Here is a 22637-nt window from a genome sequence, read left to right as displayed (position 1 = left end):
AAAGGCACCCAAACCTCAGTAATCCATGTAAATAATATTTTAATACAATATTTTTAAAACAAAAATCAATGCAAAAAAATCCCCAGTAAAATATAAAAATTTTAAATAAAGACAGGATCCAGTCCTCACTGTGTGAGCCAACCTCACATGTCTCACTCAATTTCTGGTCTGACTGGTATTACAATATTCTGGAAGTCCAGTTATCTCTGTGAATTGCAGTTTTTAAAAGCACTATTTCACTACAGACATAGAAAACTCTAATTATTCATGATACACACTTTATTTCCCATTAAAAATTTTTTTAAGTCTATAATATGTGTTACTCTGTAAGCTCATAATGATATTAATTTAATCAATGAGAAAGTCATTTGGGAGCAAATAGCTAGTGTTTCCAGTGCTGCATATGTTGAGGACAATGAAATGGAATGCGAGCTATAAACGTAGCTGACATTTTATTTTTACTGAAAAGGGTAAATACTTTGCTTTTAAGTGAGGCTGGCTGCTGGTGTATGTTTGTAATGAATCATGATTATGTTCTAGCTGTGATATATTAAGATTAATGCACGCTTAACCACTGGACTAGTATATCCAACTCCTCACTAAGTATTAGAAATTCAACCATTGAGCTCCCCTAAAACGCTCAACTTCTGCTTAATATTCGTAAAAGTCAAAGAAAGGAAAGAAAAGAAAACATAGGTATCTGGGAAAGAACCTGTGGACACAAAGTCAAAGACTTTTTCTCAAATGGAACTAGAACTGACTTCCTGGTCCAACATTTGGCTTGTGATGTGTTTCTTCGAGGAAACAGCCTTCGTTTCCATTCCTCTGGGTCTCGCTGCGGCAGGCATGTCACCTCGGATTTGCTGGCTAGCCAGCAGACAGGTTTTTGATGGGATCACCTACTGTTGTTGCCATGAAAGATAGAGTGGCCCGTCGGCTGTTAATAAATTTAGTCGTCTGCGCTGTCTCCCTAGCCGGCCTCAGACCCGGAGGTGCAAGGGCTAGGGGCAGATGCAGGGTCTGGGAAGTTTTCCAAATTCCTCTTTAAGAAAGTTAGGCCGTAAACACTGGCCTCACTAAGCAGGATCCTTCTGTCTATAACAAAGCCTCCAGCTGCACAGAAAATGTGTTTGGAGTCCACAGCATTTGAAGGACAAGACAGGGAGATCCCAGTTTTGGCTTGAACGACTCCCTAGAGCTTTGGCAATTCCTGGAGAATAAGCAGTTCTTCTGCATTCAGGCATGTTCTGGGGCCTCGCTAGCGCCTTTTTATGAGAAGCTTGGCTTACTTTCAAGTCTCTCTTAACTGTTAAAGTAACCAGGTCTCCATCAAGTTATTGGTTTGACCCTTTGGCTCACCTGGCAGATTCGGCTGGATACTTTTCTTGAGCCAGGTTATGGTTTAACTAAATTTCCCCAATTAACGAACCAGGACGAATTTACAAAACCAACTCAATCAATAGCTTTCCTTCAACTTGGATCTTCTTATGTAGAGAGGTAAATGTATTATTAGCATCATGCATTTGTTTTACTTGTATATTCTTTCATCCAATCCCTCTACAGCATTGGAAGGTAGATATCGTTCCCTTCATGGAACATGAGGAAGTGAGGTTCCAATAACTGGCTCCCACATGGTGCCACAGCTACTGAATTTTAGAGGTGAAATGTGAATTTGGAAGCTTCTGGTTCAAAAGCTGGTGCTTTGCCACAGAGCGGGAGGGATAATTCCGTGGACAGTTGTTTGGAAGTTGTGGAATAATAAGTATCAAAATAATACATGAGGATGGAAGATGAAATAATGATCACCCAAATAAACCTTACTCAGCACTGCTAAACTTTTTGGATTTGTCTTTCGGTTTTTGGCTTTTCAGATAACAAACAGAAATAGTATTGGCATTATTTATTACTTGCATCTCCAGAGACATCTGGGGATAAGATTTTTTTTTCCGTAGCAATTAATTCTAGAGTGTGCCTAAAGCTAGATTTTTAACATCAAACAAAATTATTTTAAATGGGCTGAAGTGCTGTGTGTCAAACAGTGCTTTCAACTCACGTTCCTATAAATTTCATGCAGTTTTTATAATCTAAGGCAAATTTAATGAGCAAATCTTGATCATCTCTAAGATGATGAATTATATTTAAAAAGTGAATAATTATAAGAAGAACTAAGATATATTTTATTTTGATTCATTTCAGAATCTCAAACTCTAAAAGTGATTTTTGAAATATGAATGGAGATATCAAATGATTCAAAAACAAATATACAGTGATGTGTATTATTATACCTATTTTATGTAAGGAAAAAATGTGAGAGTTCACCCATCAATGACAGGATTTGTAAATACATTCATTCCATGGTCATAGCAATATGTTGAAAGTCTAGGTATAAACTATCTCATTATTACAGTTCAAGAAAGGAATCTCTCATCTAACTCCCCCCTCTTCCATATTTGCTTTAAATATTTTACCTCATATGATAGAATGAAAATAATTCAAACATATGAATATATATCTATGTTGCTTACTGTATAAATCAGTGAGCTTAGTATTATAAATGAACTCTGTCAAAATCTACTTTGGGGCCGAAAAATGAACCAGATAAATCTTTTGTAGGATCTACGTTTGATCCCTTTTCCTTTCTGATACAAGTGTTCTTTCAAAAATCTAATTTCCAGGAAGGGTGTATTATCAGTCATTTACATCATAGTATAAATAACTCCCCCATTTCTTTATGATTAAGGGTGAGGGCTTTGGGAACAGACAGGAGTTTCAGATCTATGCCCCATTATTTATTAGTTAAATGTAATTAGACAAACCACTTAATGACTTGAGTGCCTCCGTTTCCTTTTCTTTCAAATTGGCATAATAATACTACTTACAATATCGATATCTATCAGGTGGATAAGGATTAAAGGAGATAGCTCACCTAATGAACGTTGCACAGTATATGCCACACAGATTACTTTATAGTCTTTAAACATTAGCTATCAGCTATCACTCATTGAACAAATATTTATTAAGTGCCTACTATGAGACAGGAGATTTTCTAAAAGTCTTCTGCAATTCATAAAATCAACATTCTATTAATTCATCTGCTGCTGCACATACAAGATACGCTTGCCTAAATGTTGTATCTGGGGTACGAGTAATATGCAATTTCTATATTAAAATGTGATATTTAATTTTGTTATTGAAAACAGTTAAATTAATCTACCTAGTGTTGAGACACTAGATAAACTACTTTCCTCTGGGTCTAATCATGCTCATCTATTAAACTGCGGCTTGTACTGAATGGCCAATTCCTTTAACTTCTAAAATTCCAAATCAGTTAGCATAGGTTATTTAGCCTCAAAAATTCAAAATAGAAGTTATCACTAAGGCATCTGTGGGTTTTAAAACACTTAGATTTTTAATTGTTTTATGACTCTTTCATATAATATATTCACAGTTTAAGATTTACAGAAATGTAAGCTTTCTCTCTACTAATCTGAAGAATTTATGGGGATAAGTTAACTTCTAGGCATAACTTAAGTGATATGGGGAAAATTACTCAATATAAAATGGATATTCAGTTCTTGAGTTATATCAGAGGGTATAAAGAAGACACAAGTTCAACATAATTTCATGATCTTGGAACTAGAAAATCGTGTAAACACTCAAAATGAAATAGTCCCCTGATTACATGGGGTTAACAGTACTTTGTCCTTCCAAAACAGGAATAGCAAATAGAGCATCCCTCCCGCCTACAACAGGAAGGGGCTATCACCGTGTCTCTGGAGAGAAAAAAAAAAAAAAAAAATTTGCTTATTATTTTCAGGAATGCAGAGTAAATCCACTTACACAAAGAATTTCACTAGTAATCAAAGGGAACCTGGTAAAAACAGCAAACTAAAATACTGCTCAGGTTGGCATTCCAAAGGTGACCCTCTCTCTCCTTGTCACTTGTTTTTCCTATTAGCGGAAAACAGGTCCATGATCATTTGGGGGAAGGTTTGACTATTGTAGTATCCAGACGCCAATCACACCAGCCTTTTAAACTGCCTTTACTGGTGACCCTGCCCAGAAATCAGGAACTGCCTTTGCGGAGATCTTTGTAGCAACCCACTGGGGAGATGAGCACACATGTGCACCTGGATGTAATTCCCTTTTATTTGTCTTCATGCAAAATGTGATTACTGATGTTGAATATCTTGCAGATGAGAACTCTGTACACTTTCTTCATAATAATGCCGTTCAAGGACACCAAATGATTGTCTTACATTTTTGTCTCTTAGTATTTGCCTCCCCCAAAATGGCTGAACTAAAATGCCTCATGATCCAGAAATACAATTAATTACCGACCCATGAAAAGAGAAATGCAACTCCCCAAATCAATATCTTTTAAAAGCATATATTTTACATTTTACTGGATGATATTTATGCTTTATTATTTTTGTATTATTTTTAGTGAACTGAGGCACTAAAACACTGCATTAAAGGAAAGCTGATTCTAAGCAGTTACAGTACAGGTATAAGTAGGGCAAACTCCTTCAGATACACTAATTAGTAAAAGCATATTAATTCTGACCTTCAACACCCTTGGTGTCCCACTATTTGTTTTCCTCTGACTGGGAGCAAGTAGTTTTGCCAGAAAGTACTTAAAAAAAACCCCACAAAACACTAAATAAGACGCCAAGTCTTTTCAAAGCATATTTAAACCACAAAGTTATTTAAGCTTTGATGTTAGATTTTGGCCACAGTTATTGAAAAGCAGCTCTATGAATCAACTGTATGGCCTAGCAGTTTAACAAACAGGCAATAATGTATAGAAAAACAAAGGCAAGAGTAAGAACACGCAACTTGAGAGCAAAGTAGAGAAGTGGGTCTTGGGCAATGCCGAGGATCCATGGGTATTTCTGATGCAACTGAATCAGAAGAGATGTGACTGTCTGGTTGAGCTCATCTTTATGGACTGAGAGGGACAAGGATCCAAATGCGTATCTTCTTAGAATGACAGAAGTCAGACTAACCTATGATAACTAGAGATTTTCAGAAATGAATATTAAGATTGTTTAGTTTTTATTACCTTTAGTAGAGAGGTCCAAGTAAGTTCTTAGGAAATGCTTTCAGATGACACTGAAGGGTGGCAGAGGACCGTGCTTTTTCCCCATTCATCAACTTCTTCAGAAAGGCCAATTTACAAGGGCTGCATTTGTTTTAACCTTGCATCTTTAAGGTGACTAATTTTGAAGCACATTTCTGTAATGTTGCCTTGTGTTTGGAAAGTTCATGGTCGGGTTGGTTTGGAAGTAAATTGTTTTTCACTTTGGAATTTTATCTCAGATTGCACAAAATAGTCATTTCAACACAGGGCTTTTTCTCTCACCAAAATGTTTAGACCCTTTGGGGGGTTTGATATTGCTCAGGTGGTCAAAATGAATGCACTTGCAAATTTGCCTTTTCATGAAGATCCCTTTCCTTTTTGTAAACTTCTCACAAAGTCAATCTAGAGCAGGGGTTACAAAATTCTCCTTTAATGGTCCAAACAGTGTTTCTGACTTTATGGGCCAAGAGATCTCTGTCACAACTACTCAGCTCTGTCATGGTAGCGTGAAAGCATCCATAGACAATATGTAAACAAATAAGGGTTGCCAGGTTCCAATAAAACTTTATTTGCAAAAATGGGCAACAGACTGGTAGTTTGCCTATCCCTGGTCTAAAGTCTAGTTCTAAAAAAAATGTTAACATAATTTCATCATTAATGGTACATTTTTCTTCTGCCCTGATGCCAGGAAGCCTAAAGATAAGTAGAAAGGAGCTCAGATAAAATAAACGAGAGAAACCAACGCAACAGAGCAGGTGGTAATGCTTGATAAGTGAAAGTATCTGGAAATAGCATCTTCTCTGCTCAACAGAGCCTTAGGTGGCCAGAAAGTCAACCCAACATTGACCATGCCAATACAATAGAATAATCTTTTCCTTGAAGCAAACTGTTGTTAGCTGCTAACACTCTTTTAACCAGCTTAAAGTATCTGCTTTCCCCATCTCTTTTATTACCAAATAAAGATGTATTGTTGCCTGATATACAACTGTACATGTGTTCTCACACACTCGTGCCATACTCTCAAACAAAGGCTTTCCCCCCTGTCCTTGGGTTTCCTAGTAGTCTCAAAGTTACCTATGGTACTTAAATTACCCAGTGTCTTTTTCTTACGATACATTGGCCATTTTGGAATCTTATTTAAGACTTCGTTGTGAAAGAAAAATGCTTCTGTCTCTTAATGACATTCTGCATCAACAAAAGACTAATTTTAGTTCTCCTTTCATCCAATTTAAATGAGTAGAAAGAGGAACTTCGAGCAGAAAAAGAATCATAATGGTTAGCAGTGATACTGAAACTAACACCTATGAAGCTGATTGCTTTTTGATTTAATAAAGTGAAAAATTTTGTATATATTCTCTTGGGAAAAAATAATTAAAATATTTAAAGATCTATAGTTACCATTATTTTATATCAGTTAGGTTAAATATAACACCCATAAAAAGGTATTATGATTAACTTCATAAGTCAGAAAGGAGAAAGACAAATACGATATGATATCACTTACTTGAGGAATCGAAAGTATAACACAAATGAACTTATCTACGAAACAGAAACAGACTTGCAGACATAGAGAACAGACTTGTGGTTGCCAAGGGAGAGGGGAGTGGGGGAGGGAAGGATTGGGAGTTTGGAATCAGCAGACACAAACTATTATAGGTAGGATGGATAAACAACAAGGTCATACTGTACAGCACAGGGAACTATATTCAATATCCTGTGATAAACCATAATGGAAAAGAATATAAAAAAGAATGTGTGTATATGTATAACTGAATCACTTTGTTATACAACAGAAATTAACACAACATTGTAAATCAACTATACATCAATTTAAGAAATTTGAAAAAAAATACACATACGTAATTTTAGGTTAAAATGTTTGGGGGGATAAAAAGATTAACTTCATTTCCAGTCAGATAGACAGGAGTCCAATAATATCATTGTCAAAATTCTGGATCTTTCAAAACTGAATTCTAGAGGCCTGAAGAAATGTTTTATGAGATCATGCACTCAGAGTTCCTTTGGAGTGGAGAAATTTCAAGAAATATTATGAAGACCTTATTTAAGGTGTGTACATTGTAGGAAGCTCACAAACGTCGCCCTCAGGCTGGTTTGGAGTTTCAGGAAAGGAAACTCAGTTACATACATTCCCTTGACTGACGCGCAGTCTCAGTTTGGAGGTTCTTTGATCTTAAGTGCAACCTCTACAGAGGTGCAGGAGGAGGCCGAAGGGGGAAGAAACACCTGCTTAATCATTGGGCTCATTTACGTCATCTCTGGCAGTGGTGGCCATGTCATCCCCACAAATAAAATGGGCCCTCGGAGAATTTCATAAAGGAGAGATAAGGACTTATGGGAAGTTCACGAGAATGAATAATTTAATGGTCCTTCCATCCAACGAGGCAGAAAATGGAAAAAACTGTAGATGCCTCTTTCTTGGCTTCTGCATCTCTTCACATCCACCCCTTCCCCTGATGCATTCCTTCTTCTGTGTTTACCACTGTGTTCACCAAAATGAATATAACTGGGTGCCTGAGACAGAGACCTGGGAAATGTCCTTGAATACCACTTCTCACACCCTTCTTCACATTCCATCAGTTGGTCCTCCGCTGGCCATTGCGCCTCTGATACATGTCTTGGAAATATCCACTAATCCTATAGCTACTTCCTCGTCCAGGTCTATGTGGTGGGTTTCGAAATCAGAAGTTTCACTCTTTTACAGGCTATTTTTTTAAACTAATAATCTTTCTTATCATGTTGCTAAAACCCTTTCAAAAGTTTCTCATAAAGAAACTGCATGAAGTCTCTTCTGCTTCCCTGCTTACCGTTCAGCCTCACCTCTTCATCTACCTCCTGGGTTACTCTCCAGCTCTACAGCTATCTTTCGGTCCCAGCTGCTTGAATGTACCACACTCTCTTGAATGTCCAGGCCTTTGAAGATATTGATGCCTTTCCCTGAAATGCCTCCCTTTACCTGTAAGTGCTTCTTTTTCCTGTTACCTGGCTAATTCCTACTCATCAATGAAGTGTCAACTGAGCTATTCCTTTAAATAACCTGCCAACAACCTCTCCCAACTCCATGCCAAATCTAGATTAGGGGCCTCTCTAATTTACTACCACAGAGACCAAGAATCTCTGTTTTAACCTTTATCACATGCCGTTACAATTGCTTGTTCACTTATCTATATCCCCAAAAGGCTGAAGTTATGACTGTTTTCTTCAGTTATAACATTTGTGCCTTGCACATCATAGGATCCGTACCAGATGTTCAATAAATGTTGAATAAAGAATTCACTAAAGGAGTTAGTTAGATAGAAAATGAAAAATCCATAAGAAAGATTGCTTAGCTCTGAGAATTACTTAATGATGAGATTTGCAGTGCATTAGAATACATCACAAAACGTTGAGAGCTACCTTTTTGGAAGTTTTGACAGTTTAGAGTGATAACTCAATTTTTTTTAGTCTCTATTGGCCTCAGATGTATAAGAAAGTATGTTTTAAGCTATATAGTATTAGAGACAAAAAAATTCTTATTAATGACCCTTAGCTGCTGGTGAAGTTACTTCTCTGTCAATTATTATAGCTAGAGTCGTTTTCTGTCCCACTGCAGCTGTCACATGGGATTGCTGGAAACAAGATGTTGCACGTGTTTTAGACACAGGATCTCCTTAGGCTTATTAAATTTTGAGGTTAATGAATATTTTGACACTTTTACCCATACATATCATTAGGGCTTATTGCGATAGGTTTAGGATGACAGTCATAATAAACATATATAGTACAATAAAAAACATTTTTAATCTTGAAAGTGTTTTATAAACAGCAGTGATCAATGCTATGGATGGATTAACAGCATCAAATTGATTGAATTCTATTTCAAGGGCAGTGGAGGTATTGACGGCGATGTTCTAGTTCAGAAGGAAGGCAGCAATGGCAGTGGTAGAGTGCAGGTTTTGGAGTCAGACCCCCCAGGTTTAAAATCTGGCTCCTCTACATACTCGTGTTTAACTTTGCATGAGTCACTTCCCCGCTCTCCAGCTCAGTTTCTTCATCTCTAAAATGGATTATTGTAAAGTTTCATTGCAGGAATTAGCACACAATATCATAATGGTCATTATTATATATGCATTTATGGCTGACATTTTAAAATTCAGGATTTTGAATTATGTGCTGTTCCATTCATTCATATATTTTATATGCCTAAACCACATAAATCTTGATGATATTCTTTTATAACCTCTCTCTACCTCATATCCCTCTGATCATTCACTTTATTTTATTAAGTCTATGAAGTTCTGACCTTTGTTTTTGTTTTTTTTTTCTTAGTTGCCTTTCTTCTCTGTCTAGAGGCTTAGATGTTCTACCTCTCATTTCTGCATTTCTAGTGGCTACCTTTACATTTTAACATGTGCTTATAAATCTAACTCTTTTTTTAATCTTTTCCCCATCATCAGTCCTCTTAAAAAAGAAGACTCTCCCAATGGTTACAGGTTTTCTCACCTACCAATCACTCCTCAATCTACATTTTTTTCTGCCCACTTCTTTCCGGTAAATGCTTCCTTCAAGATTATCAATAATTTTCAAAACAAGAGCCCTTTCTTAACCCTCAACCTTTGTGTCCCTAAACAATAGTGCTATTATATCTTTTTAAACATACAAGGAAACTAAATATTTCTCAACAGGCTTCCCCTTCTGTTTTCTGCAATTTTTTTTCAAACCTTTTGGCTCTGCTTTCTACTTCTGCCTTTAAATGGAGGGACTCAATCATTTGGTGGGTGTATTGTGAATCTTTCTCAATTTCACCCCATTTGCCAGATGCTATGATTGGTGTTTTAGAAAGGGTATTGAGTAAAGCAGACACAGTCCCTAACATTAGGGAGCTTGAAAGCTTGCAATTAAATCAGGCATCAAACATGTAATTAAATAATTACAAGTGATTTCTGACTCCAACTGTGAAGTATTTCAAAAAATCCTCCTGCCGAGAAAAAATTAAAAGTTGGATAAAAATTTCTTAAAAATATGGTAGTTTAAAGACATTTCTGTATAACTAGGAGTGCCAGGACTGGTGGGATCAAGATCACAGAAATAAGAAAAACCATTTGGGTGAGCTTTTTATTTATCTTTGCATTTTCCTTCTGTTTGATTTCCTAATTTCTATATTGCAGTCTTAGGGGCAGAGGGGAAACATGGCTTGAAAGGCAAAAAAATTAGAGTTCAGGGCCTCCCAAGGAGGAGGGGCCCTGGTAAATATGCCAGGCATTCAGCTGAAACTCTAGCAGTGAGAGCAAATGAGAAATGGAGCAGTCATCCCAAAGCAGGAAGTAAATCCTCAACCCATCTCAACTGCTGGTGGAGTAAAAGTTGTCTGTCTGCCAGAATAATTTAAATATTTGCTGCAAGAAGATAACATCAACAAGAGTCTACATTTTTTTTAGTACACGATGTTTGCTATTCAATCCAAAATTACCAGAAATACCAAAAAATAGGATCTAATAAATATAAAAATATAGATCTTCAAGTAATCTAGACATATTGGAAATATAATATCCAGACACAGACTTTAAAATAACTGTGATTAATATTGTGAATAAAATAAGTGAAAAGATGCAGAATTTAAACAGAGAATTGGACTGTATTAGAACAGGAGTTCTAGAATTAAAATAATAGCTAAATTAGGATCTAAGTAGATAGAATTTCAATTCCATCCCTGTAGGAGTAAATGGTAGTAGACTAATCTTAAGCGATGAACGTTTGAATGCATATATTAAAAAAAAAAAAAAGGAAGAGTTAGAAATCAAGTATCCAAGCTTCTAACTCAAGGAGAGACCAGAAAAAAAATAGCAAATAAAACCCTCCAAACTTGAAAGAAGGAAGTAATACTAATAAAAGCAAAAATTAATGAAATAGAAAATGAAAAAATTAATGAAGAAAGTAAATAAGGCCAAAATATCTCTATAATTTACCACATTAACCTAATAAAGATGAACTCTTCTAAATTATCCCTATGGATTCAATAAATATATTTGATAAAATTCTCAGCAAACTAAGAATGAAATATCCTGGTAAATATATTTTTTATAAAAGACTACTGATAGCAAAGTATTGAATGTTTTCTCCCAGATGTCAGGAATAGGACAAAGAAGTCCACTATCACCACTTTTATTCAACATTGTATTGGAAGTACTAGCAGAGCAATGTAGCAAAAAAAATAAATATATTAAGAATGTCAAAGAAGAAGTAAACTGTCTTTATTTGCAGATGTGATGATTATATATATAGAAGAATCAAAATAATATATAAGCTATCCAATTTAATAAGTGAATTTAGCAAAGGTGTTGGGTAAAGATCAATATGCCTAAATCAAATGTTTCTATTGAATAGCAAAAAGCAAGTGGAAAAGGAAAAAAAATTTAAGTAGCACTTATAATATCACCAAAATGCATAGAAGATTTAGAAACAAATCTAGTAAAATAAAATAAAATAAAATACAAGAACTCTACACTGAAAACTACAAAGTATAACTGTGAGAAATTAGAAAAGACCTAAATAAATGAAGAGATACCATGTTCATAGCTTTGAAGACTTAATGTCATTAAATAACAAGTCTTTCTAATTTTATCTGTGTAATCCACGTAGTTCCAGTCATAATCTCAGGATTTTGGTGGAAATTGACAAGCTAACTCTAAAATTTATATGGAAAAGGACAGGACTTAGAGTAGCCAAGGCTATACTGAAGAAGGACAAAGCTGGAGGATTTACACTATGACATATCAAAACTATCTGTAAAGCTACAGTAGGTAAGGCAGTATAACATTGGCACAAACATAAACAAAAATAGACTAATGATATACTGCCACATAGATATCCAAAATAAATGCATATATATGTGTACCAAAAAGCATGTGCAAGGTTGTTCTTAGGAACTTTATATTCTTGATAATTAAAAACTGTTAACAACCCAAATTTCCATCAAAAATAGAATAGACAGCAAATTGTAATGTATTAATTCAATGAACTATGTATAGCTATAAAAATGAACCATCTATTCTCACAATAGTAATATGGATAAATTTCATGACCTATTACTGAGCAAAGGAAGCTAGAAACAAAAAAAGTCTAATAATCCACTTATATAAATTTCAAGAACAGGAAAATGAATCAATGATGATAGAAGGCAGAAGATGGGATAATAAATGAAAGAAAGCAAAACAGAGCCTTCTGAGAGTCTGGAATTAGTCTATGCATTAGTCTGAGAGGTGTTAATGCATGTGCATTTACTTGTATATGTCCATCAAAATATACCCTGATAATTTGTGTACTTTATTGTTATGTTATACCTCAATTTGAAAAGTTACAAAAAAAAAAAGATTTCAGTAGGTCTGAAAATAAGATGTAGAAAATTGTTGTAATGGATAGTAGGAGCATTCAACCCAGTCTAGAGGATTCATGAAGACCTCTCAGAGGAAGAGTTTTATAATCTGAAAAATGTAATTTGAGTTAGCTAGGCAAAAAAATAGGAAGTATAGCAGTTCAGGTAGAGAAAGTAGCATGTATAAGTGCCTTGACGTGAGAGATAACATGGTATATAAATAAGCAAACATGAACCAACAAGCAAAACTGTAAGAATTCAATAAAGCCAGAGCACAGAAATCAAGAATGGTGCTTGATGAAGTTGAAATATAAGAAGAGGCCAAATCTTGAACTTTAAGACCACCACATTAAGGTTTTTGATCTTAATTTTGTCATCTTTATAAGACCACTGGGTTTCCTAAATTAAATAGATATTTTTACTAAGATTATATGTATGTATTTTTATTTTTATAGATTGACTCTTTAAAAGTGACCATTTTATTCAGTCATCTATTGGTTTTGCCTACACAATGTCTCACAAAATGTTAGAAGACCTGTTTTTGTAAGAATTAGCCTAGATAAGTGGTTGAAAAAAAGCAGCAAACTCTGATTCCCACCACATATCTGGAGAAATAGCTGGAAAGTTGCATTTTGACAAGATCTCCATATGTACTCTGTTAAACATATACTTACTATATGAATCAGCTATGCATCTCAGGGGTATTTGTCTAAGAGAAATGAAATAATTTGTCCACACAGAAAGTATGCACATAAATATTCATAGCACCTATATTCAATATGGTCAAAAACTGTAAACAACACAAGTATCCATCCATAGATGAATGGATAAACAAACAGTGGTATATCCATACAGTGGGATACTACTCAACAATGGAAAGGGATAAACTACTGATATGAACAATATGGATCAAATCTCAGTTGATATGCTGAGTAAAGAAAGCAGAAGAGTACTTAATTGTAATTCTATTAACATAAAAATTTTTTTAAATTATTAATCTATAGTGACTAAAGAGGTCAGTGATGGCCTGGGGCTGAGGAAGAGGGGATGATGGAAATGCTCTGTAGTACTCATAATGGGGGTTTCAGAGCTATACATTTCTTATAACCTTGTTTTCCTGTATTTCCCCTCCCCCTTCCCTCTCCCCACGGGTAACCACTAGTTTGTTCTCTATAGCTGTGAGTCTGCTTCTTTTTTGTTATATTCACTAGTTTGTTGTATTTTTTAGATTCCACATGTAAGTGATAGCATACAGTATTTATCTTTGTCTGACTTAGTTCATTTAGCATAATGCCCTTCAAGTCCATCCATGTTGCTGCAAATGGCAAAATTTCATGCTTTTTTATGGCTGAGTAGTTTTCCAGTGTGTGTGTGTGTGTGTGTGTGTGTGTGTGTGTGTGTGTGTGTGTGTGTGTGTGTGTATCACATCTTCTTTAACCATTCACCTGTTGATGGGCACTTAGGTTGCTTCCATATCTTGGCAATTATAAATAATGCTGCTCTCAACATTGGGGTGTGTGTATCTTTCTTTTTTTTTGGATGTGTACTGAGGAGTGGAATTGCTGGGTCATGTGGAAACTCTATTTTTGTTTTTTTTTTCGCCAATCCTCCATACTGTTTTCTGCAGTGGCTGCATTTTTTATTTGTGGGTTTTTTTTGTTTTTTTTCTTGATGAAAGTCATTCTGACAGGTATGAAATGATATCTCATTGTAGTTTTGATTTTCTCATAACTTATTGAACTGTGCCCTTTCATTGGATGCAGTTTATTGCATGTAAATTATACCTCAATAAAATGGATAAAAGAAAAAGTTCTCCAGGTGATTCTTGCAACATTCTAGCATGAAAACCATTGATCTACATTGTGATGGAAAAATGGCTTTATGTAGAGAAAAATCAATCAATTTGTCTATTATTTAATTTACTGGTTCTGAACTCCTTTAGATAGAGACTTAAGCAATGTATATACTTTAGATTTAAGCTCAATTTTACCTGAAATTTTACCTGAAATAAATTGGTATCCACTACATATTATAAAGCATAGGAAAAAGGAGACTTACTAAACTATGTTAACTATGTTAAACTCTGTTAACAGCAAGAATCTATAATGTCAACAAAATAACATTTTATTTTCTCTACAGAATAGAGTTTCTTTGGAACTCATTCACATTAGGACAGAAATTTTTATAACACAGAGAGCTGTAGTTTGTCTATTGTTCAGGTATATTTTTCACAGGAAAGCATTTAATCAGTTAATATATGAAATACACATTTGCATACTCACTTGACCAATTCTTGCTGTGATGCTGTTGCACCTCTATAATATATTTTTCATAGCTCATATAATTGGAGTTAATATGCTCTGTTATTAAGTTTAACTGAGAAAAATAGTTTGCTGAAAACTTGATTGTTTCTGCATACTGATAAATTCAGTAGTCCAAAAAAAATCAGAGAAATATAATTAAGGATTGCAAAATCAATTTGACACTCCCTTAGGATGTGTTGAGAGGAGGCAGCAACAGCAGCCTACATCTAATGCTGTTCTCTCCTTGTTTACTCCATAAAACTGCAAATTAGAACTTTAATTTACAGAGCTGTTAATGCCACATTAAAAACTTTCAGCCAGTAGCCTATTTTGAAGTTTCTTTTCTTCCTTGTTTCTAATATGCAACATTATCTCCATTTTGTGGGACTGTGTAAGACAGTACAGTTAGGAATACTCTTCTAAACCACATGTGGGAAATGGAAGCTTTTTAAACATCACACCCCAGGCAAGGATACTAGCAGTGTGTTAGTTGTTTTCCAAAGCGATTAATTTCTCCACTTGCTTTGTTCTTGCTGCCGCTGTTGTTAATGTCTGTCACGCATGAGACACTCTACTGGACTATGAGGACGTAGCTGGAATCCAGTACACTTGTTTCCTGCTCTCACAAGCCTTATGGGAATAGAACCCATAGCCGTTTGACTATCCTTAACCATTATTATATACTGCTATTGTTTTCTGCCCAATAGCGTGTGATAGCCAAAACCAAACAATCAACAACAAAAATTAAAAATCTTCAAATACTGGAATAGGAATTAACTAGCACTGTTTACAGTAGCCAAGACATGGAAACAACCTAAATGTCTATGGACAGATGAATGGGTAAAGAACATGTGGTGTATATATATATATATATATATATATATATATATATATATATATATATACACAATGGAATATTACTCAGCCATTAAAAAGAATGAAATGCCATTTGCAGCAACACAGATGGACCTAGAGATCATTATACTAAGTGAAGTAAGTCAGACAGAGAAAGAGAACTACCATATTTATCACTTACAGGCAGGAGCTTAAAAACTGATACAAATGAACTTATTTATGAAACAGAGACTCACAAGACTTAGAGAATGAACTTATGGTTACCAGGGGTGAAGGGTGGGAGGAGGGTTAGGTAGGGAGTTTGGGATTGACATGTACACACTACTATATTTAGAATGGATAACCAGCAGGGACCTACTGTGTAGCACATGGATCTCTGCTCAGAATTATGTAACAGTCTAAATGGGAAAAGAATTTGAAAAAGAATGGATATGTGTATATGTATAACTGAATCACTTTGCTGTACACCTGAAACTAACACAACACTGTTAATCAACTATATTCCACATAAAACAAAAAGCTAAAATAAATAAATAAATGCTAACGTCAGTTAAAGTAAAATAAAAAAAAAAAAAGGAATTAACCTTAAAAAGAAGTCTGAGGTCACATTCTTTATTCTTTGAAGTCACATTCTTTGGATCATGGACCTTGCTCCACTGATTACAGTTAGGACAAGAATGAATGTCTGACCAGAGCAGGACTGATCCAGGTCTCATAGGAATTTGGAATTGAAATCCAGAGATAACCAATTAACCTCTCTTATCTCTTGAATAAAATGTGCAAATTAGTTGAAACATATAAATTAATTGAGAAGCAGATAGAGGTGTACTGCTGCAGGGGTAGGGGAAATGAGAGAGAGAATTAAAGCATATGAACAGAAAGCAGCAGAGAGAGAAGAGGAAGAAATTCCTGAAGGCCTTCCCACTCTCTCTGTATCCAAGGACTTTCCCTAGTCTGGGCTGTGTTCCTAGACTTGAATTTAGAACATACCATTATCTCTGGATAATAACTTCCTTCCTTTGTTCAAGGGAGCTTGAGTCTGAATATGCAACCAGAGATTCTTTTTTTTTTTTTGCGGTATGCGGGCCTCTCACTGTTGTGGCCTCTCCCGTTGCGGAGCACAGGCTCCGGACGCGCAGGCCTAGCGGCCATGGCTCACGGGCTTAGTTGCTCCGCGGCATGTGGGATCTTCCCGGACCAGGGCACGAACCCGTGTTTCCTGCATTGGCAGGCGGATTCTCAACCACTGCGCCACCAGGGAAGCCCGCAACCAGAGATTCTTAACTTAAAAAGAAGAAACTAACACAACATTGTAAAGCAATTATACTCCAATAAAGATGTTAAAAAAATTAATATTTTAAAATTATTTTAAAAAGAAAGATAGAAGTCACCTGCATGTGGATGGAAGTTGGAGCCATGAGAATGGGTTAAAAGACTCAGGGTCAAGGATACACCTCGGGGGAATGAAAGGCATTCATGGATGCATAATACAAGATAACCAAGAAGGATTAGCCAGATATGTAGGTGAAGAAACTGCCTGAGAATCTAGGAAATTTTCATGAATTACATAACAGTCACCAGTATAAAATGTTGCCCAGTGGTCAAGTCATGTAGGCTAAAGGCTGAAATTGGTGGTTGGACTTTAACATTTTTGTATTTCTATGTCGTGCTACCTGACTAAACTATTTTTTAAATGTATTTTATAATGTTTAGGCCCTTCCTGAAATTTCTAGTATAATGTAAATTTCCAATACATACTTGATAACTGAACAGTCATAATCTCTTGGGACTTATTTTCAAAAGATATGTATTTATTTTAGCCAGTGATAGTCTTTAAGCTTTATGAAAGGTATTCGGGTTAGTTTGGCTCTGTATATTTTCAATGAAAATCCACACCAAAGATACGTTTGCCAAGTATTAAAAAAAATCTGCAGTCCAAGAGGCATCATTTATTCTGCAATGGTTAGTATTCTAGAAGAATCCCTTGCTCGTTCCTTGCTCTTTCTTCCCTTATCCTCTGAAAGTGCTGTATTTAAACTATGGGTCATTTCTCATCTGAATAGCCAAGGAAGATTAGCTACATTGTTACTGATGCACTTGATATTTTCTCACTGTATAGCATTGTGGCAACAGATTCTTAGCCAGTCTGATAAGATAAAATGTTCATAATACTTAGAGGATAAAAAGGTATCATCACTACCTCAGATCCCTTTAAATCCAGTCTCCTGATCTGCATGAGATTACATTTATTTGTTCTCATTTACCAGTTCCCCCAAAAGGAAGTCTTGATAGAGCTACTGGGTTAGAAGATCAAGGCTTCCTGCATTCTAGTCACTGACCTTGCCAAATCCTCTGATATTTTCTCTAGATTTGGTCCTGTGAAATCAAATATTAAGCAAGTTTGACGGTCCAGTTAAATTCTATAAGGTCTTCTATTATATCACATACAGTAATTGATTTTAAGTTAATTGGTCATTAGTTTCATGGTTTGTGCTTCTGGTTTTCTGGTGGAGTTTCCAGAAACTTTCATGTAAATGAAGAGATGTTTTATGTAAATAAAATGCAGTAAAATCTTTTTCTACCCATTTCAATCTAATTAAGTAATCCCATAGGAGTCAGATGTGGATTTTTTACTCTTCAATATGTTTCAGTCATAAATGAAAGGATCATGTGTTTCATCAAATCAAAATATGTTTAATCATTACAATTTGTAGGTACAAATATTATTTATTGGCTCACTCCATATTTATTAAGCACCTAATATTTATGAAATGCTGCTGTAGGTAATGTGACTAAAAAAAGAAAGATTAGTAAGTTAATTTTACCAGTTCTTGTCTTTAGGAGCTCTAATTTACACTAGTAACATCTTAGAAAAAGTCAGTAGTGTGATGCTGTTATGAAAAAAAAAAAGAAAGAAAGAAGGGAAAAAGGCAATTGCTACCCTGTGTTGTATTAGCAGAATTGTCAAGGGCAAAATAAATAACGTGATTATTGGACTCTGCTTGGTAATCCTTAGCCCTTGATAGGAGTACCATGTTCCATTTGGGATGGCACACTTTTTAAAACATAGACACATTTGCCAGAGGTTTCAAAAGAGAGCGACAATAAATGATGAAGGGCTCTGAAAACAGGGCCTCTAAGAAAAGGCTAAGAGACCTGAGGATGTTCAATCTTAAGGAGGAAGACAGAGGGGACACATGGTAACTGTTTACAGATGCATAAAGAGGCGTTATGGAGAGGAGAGGGACCAATTTTTCTCATTAGTCAACAAAGACACTTCAAGAAGTAACGGGTTTAAAACATAAGGGGGAAAATGCAGGTTAAATATTAGATTAAATTAGGTGAAATTTAAATATTTAAAATTTTTGGATTCCAAGCACAATTAAACTGTGGGAACTAAATCAAGTTAGAGTTGGCATAGGAATGTGGGTGTGAAAACAAATTCGATCTGAATGAAAGGGGTTAATAATTAAAAGAGCTCATATTTGCATAAAATGATAACATATTTTAAAAGACTTTCATGCATATCATTTTACTGATCTCTCAACAATCTTAGGAAGTCATCGGGGGAGTATCAGCTAGTTTTACAGTTGAGAAAATGAAATTTCAGAGAGGTAAATATCATTGCTTTCCCACCTCCTTCCCCCAACTCCCACTCCCACCCCCCAGATTACACCAAACTGGTAAGTGGTCTGCGACCAGACAAGCAGAACTAGAAGGCAGTGCTTCAGATTCCGTCAGTATGTTTCCCATCAAATCTTGCTACCTTTCCATTTGTAATATGATTTTCATTGTGGTGAATCATTGTTGAGTCAGTTGAGCTTTTGGATTTTGGGGGTTTTTTTGGCTTTTAAGGTGTCAAATATGTCCCATAAGTTTCCTATTTTTTTTTATATTTATTAGCTAAGGTGAGAATTGAGCAATATATAAATTATAGACCAACTAGCAATTTTGTTTACATAAAGGGAGAAGAAATATAATTGAACTTATATCTATTTTATTTATATCTATTATATCTTGTATTTACAATTGTGGAATGAATTCAACATTTTGGTTTCAAGTTTTGAAAAATCCTTGCCAAACCAAATATAGTCTCTGGAGGTACTGTGATATGGTGAGACTCCATTTCTCCCATTACCTGCTAGTGGAGACTTTTCCATTTTATCTTTTATGAATGTCACACTCCTCATCTATAGAATGAAAACCATAATATCTTCTGGTTTCTTCCAGACTTACGATGAGGATCAAATGAGTAAATAGATGTCAAAGTACCTTTACCTGTTCAATGAAATAAACTATAGTCTGTAACTTAGCATTAACTTGGAGTAGGAGAAAATATATATTGGTTTTGGCATGTTGTGGTTATTTTAATTTGGTAATTTTTTTCTATTTTCATTTCAACCAAACCTTTCTTTTTTATTTATTTATCTTTTAGTTTTTCTAATTTCAGATCCCTGAGGTCAAAGCCAGTGTCTGTTCTAGCATTTAAAATTTACTAGCCTAATGTAGGTATTAATTGTGTGGTGAGTGAGTGAACGAAGGAATGGATGAGTAAATATTTTTAGGATGCTATGAGATGTGAACAAGAGGTTAATAGTACTATATGTAATAATCTTGATGTATTCCTTAATGATGTAATGACTATATATACATACTATATATGTATATAATATATATAAGATAAATACCATTGTATGTCAGAGTCTCAGATCCTGTGAATACAAGGAACTCAAAATCCAGTAGGGGAAACAGACTTGCAGACCATTTACACTACTTTGTATGAGAAGAATTGTTTTCCCAGCAAGGGGAGGTAGCTAACACCAAAACTTTACCAAAGGAGGACCATTTGATTGGCTGCCAAGAACTTCACTGAGTCCGAAAAGACTTTTGGGACTCCCTGAACCTTGCATACAAATTGCACAGAGAAGTAATCCAGGAGGCAGGCTGTATTGAAAGACTCTTAGTATGTATTCTGAGCTTTGGAGGGAACGAAGGAGTTTTCGGGATAATTCCAGCCTCTGTAGAGATTCCCACGATGCTCACTAGGGTGCCATCTTCCCCCACGTAGCCCAGAGTAGACCCGGCAGCTTTCTTGCAGGAAGGCTGCAGCAGGGACACTTACTAGGAGGATAAGAGAAAGCTGAATGGCCCCCTGTGCATAATGTTGAAAGAGGCTCTAATTTTTGTTTCCTCCTGAGATTAACGTGTGTATATTTCCAGTTCAGAATGGTAAAAATCTTAATGAGTTGCAGGAAGTTGCATCATATGCCCCACGACTGACTTTTCCAGCACACCAAATAATGGAATCTACTTGCCAAATTCTGAAGGCTGATGGAGAATGAAAACTGTAATTTGAGAAAATGGGATCTCTGCCCCTGCCCCCATTGTTTTTTTTTTTTAAGTCAGTTGCAAAGTTTAAAATGCAAAGAAGTAAATTTCCTAAGGGGGCCATTCTATTTCATCTGTGGAGGAAAGACAGAAGTTGTTACTGCTGAAACCTCTGCTGTAGAAGCAGAGCGACACCAGGAAAAACTTGAAGTAGGCCCTCTGCCTTTGGCATCCCTACCACGCAGCTCAGTGCCCTCGCTCTCGGGGGCCTGTAGACATAGTGTCCACCCAAGGCTGCTGGTGCATCTTCTTGAGGATTTTTCCCAAGGCCCACTCTTCAGTCTGATCACCTTGGGGCAGTTGCCTGCCTCTCTTCAGCTGAAATGCACCTGTCTTGTGCCCCATCCCTTCAGGCCCCTGCTCTGGACAGTAGGCTAATCTGACAGATGTCACTTTGCTAGGATGTCAATGGAAGCAGCAAGTTTGTGGGCTCCTCTTGCCCTCACCGGGACTGTGTGTGCACTTACTCAGAGGCCTTCTAGGGATAATTAAAGAAGTGAACACATGAGATCACATTGCAGCTCTGTGGGAGACAAGGTTTTGAACTGGCAGGCATTATTATTATGATGATTCCATCCACGTGTGAAAGTTTCATTCTTTTTTTTTTTAAAAACAAATATTTGTTGAACAGCAACAAAGTACCAGCACTGTGTTAGAGCATAAAGATGCCTAAGCAAACAAGGCATAATCCATGACTTTAAGTCAAGAAGGTACATACTCTGTATAATTATTTCATGTAAATCACTCAACTTCATTCAAAATATTTATTGAGCATCTACTATGTGCCAGGACCTGTGTATGGCTCTGGGGAGCAATATAAACAAAATCCCTGCCTTCATGAGGACTGCATTCTAATAGGGCTCAGCAGGTGAGCAGGAATCCGTGTTAATTATTTGTTGATTCACCAAAAGGAAATTTTATCTTCTTAAAGTTTATTTCAAAATTATCATTTTTAAACCTCATCTTAAGAAATTCAAATTGTCTTTGATCACATTTGATACAGGTTAGAATAACTTTTCTGTGTTATTTGAAATACATTTAAAGCAGCCCTTATTTGAAGGAATTTGGTTTTGAATTTTTCATAAAGTGAGTTGATTACCTTCTAAATAATTTTGTGTATATGTTCCCCAAAGTTGAGAAGAGTAAAGAGATAGGGCATGACTCTGCAGAGCTTTTTAAGGTAAAGCATGTAATCAGATCCTTGCTCGTGTAAATTAGAACTCAGGAAAAGTACTGAACAGCAGAATCATACTATCAAAAATCTGGCTGGTAGGTTTTGAAGTCACTGAGCTGAATCTATTTAGACGTACATTTTAGGAAGACTAAACATCAACACTGTGGTCTATTCTAAGTCAGGATCTTGCTTTGTCTATTTTCCAGGTGATAAAACACTAACTGTGATTAGTGTTATCTTCAAGCATATTGAGCAATCTGTAAGTTAACAGCAATACACAGGCGTGCAGTCCTAGGACTAGAAGGAAATAAAATGAATTTTTATCTTTTTTTTTTTTTTTCTATAGAGAGGGAAAAAAAAAATCATCACCTTGAATCAGCTGTGACTCAAGGGTCCATTATAACTTCAAGATTTTTTAAAAGCCTGTGTCTGGGGTATGGGGGATGAATTTTGTTCCAAAGTGGT

General features: G+C 35.7%; 1 protein-coding gene across 1 annotated transcript in view; it reads left to right on the top strand.

Annotated features, from left to right (window-relative positions):
• USH2A (usherin) overlaps positions 1–22637 on the top strand; it is an 833496-nt gene that overhangs the window by 277573 nt on the left and 533286 nt on the right. The window lies entirely within an intron of this gene.

This window comes from Kogia breviceps, chromosome 1, assembly GCF_026419965.1.
Source record: "Kogia breviceps isolate mKogBre1 chromosome 1, mKogBre1 haplotype 1, whole genome shotgun sequence".
In the NCBI taxonomy this organism is placed as follows: domain Eukaryota; kingdom Metazoa; phylum Chordata; class Mammalia; order Artiodactyla; family Physeteridae; genus Kogia; species Kogia breviceps.
The sequence above is the reverse complement of the archived record's forward strand: the minus strand, read 5'-3'. Positions and strand labels throughout refer to the sequence as shown.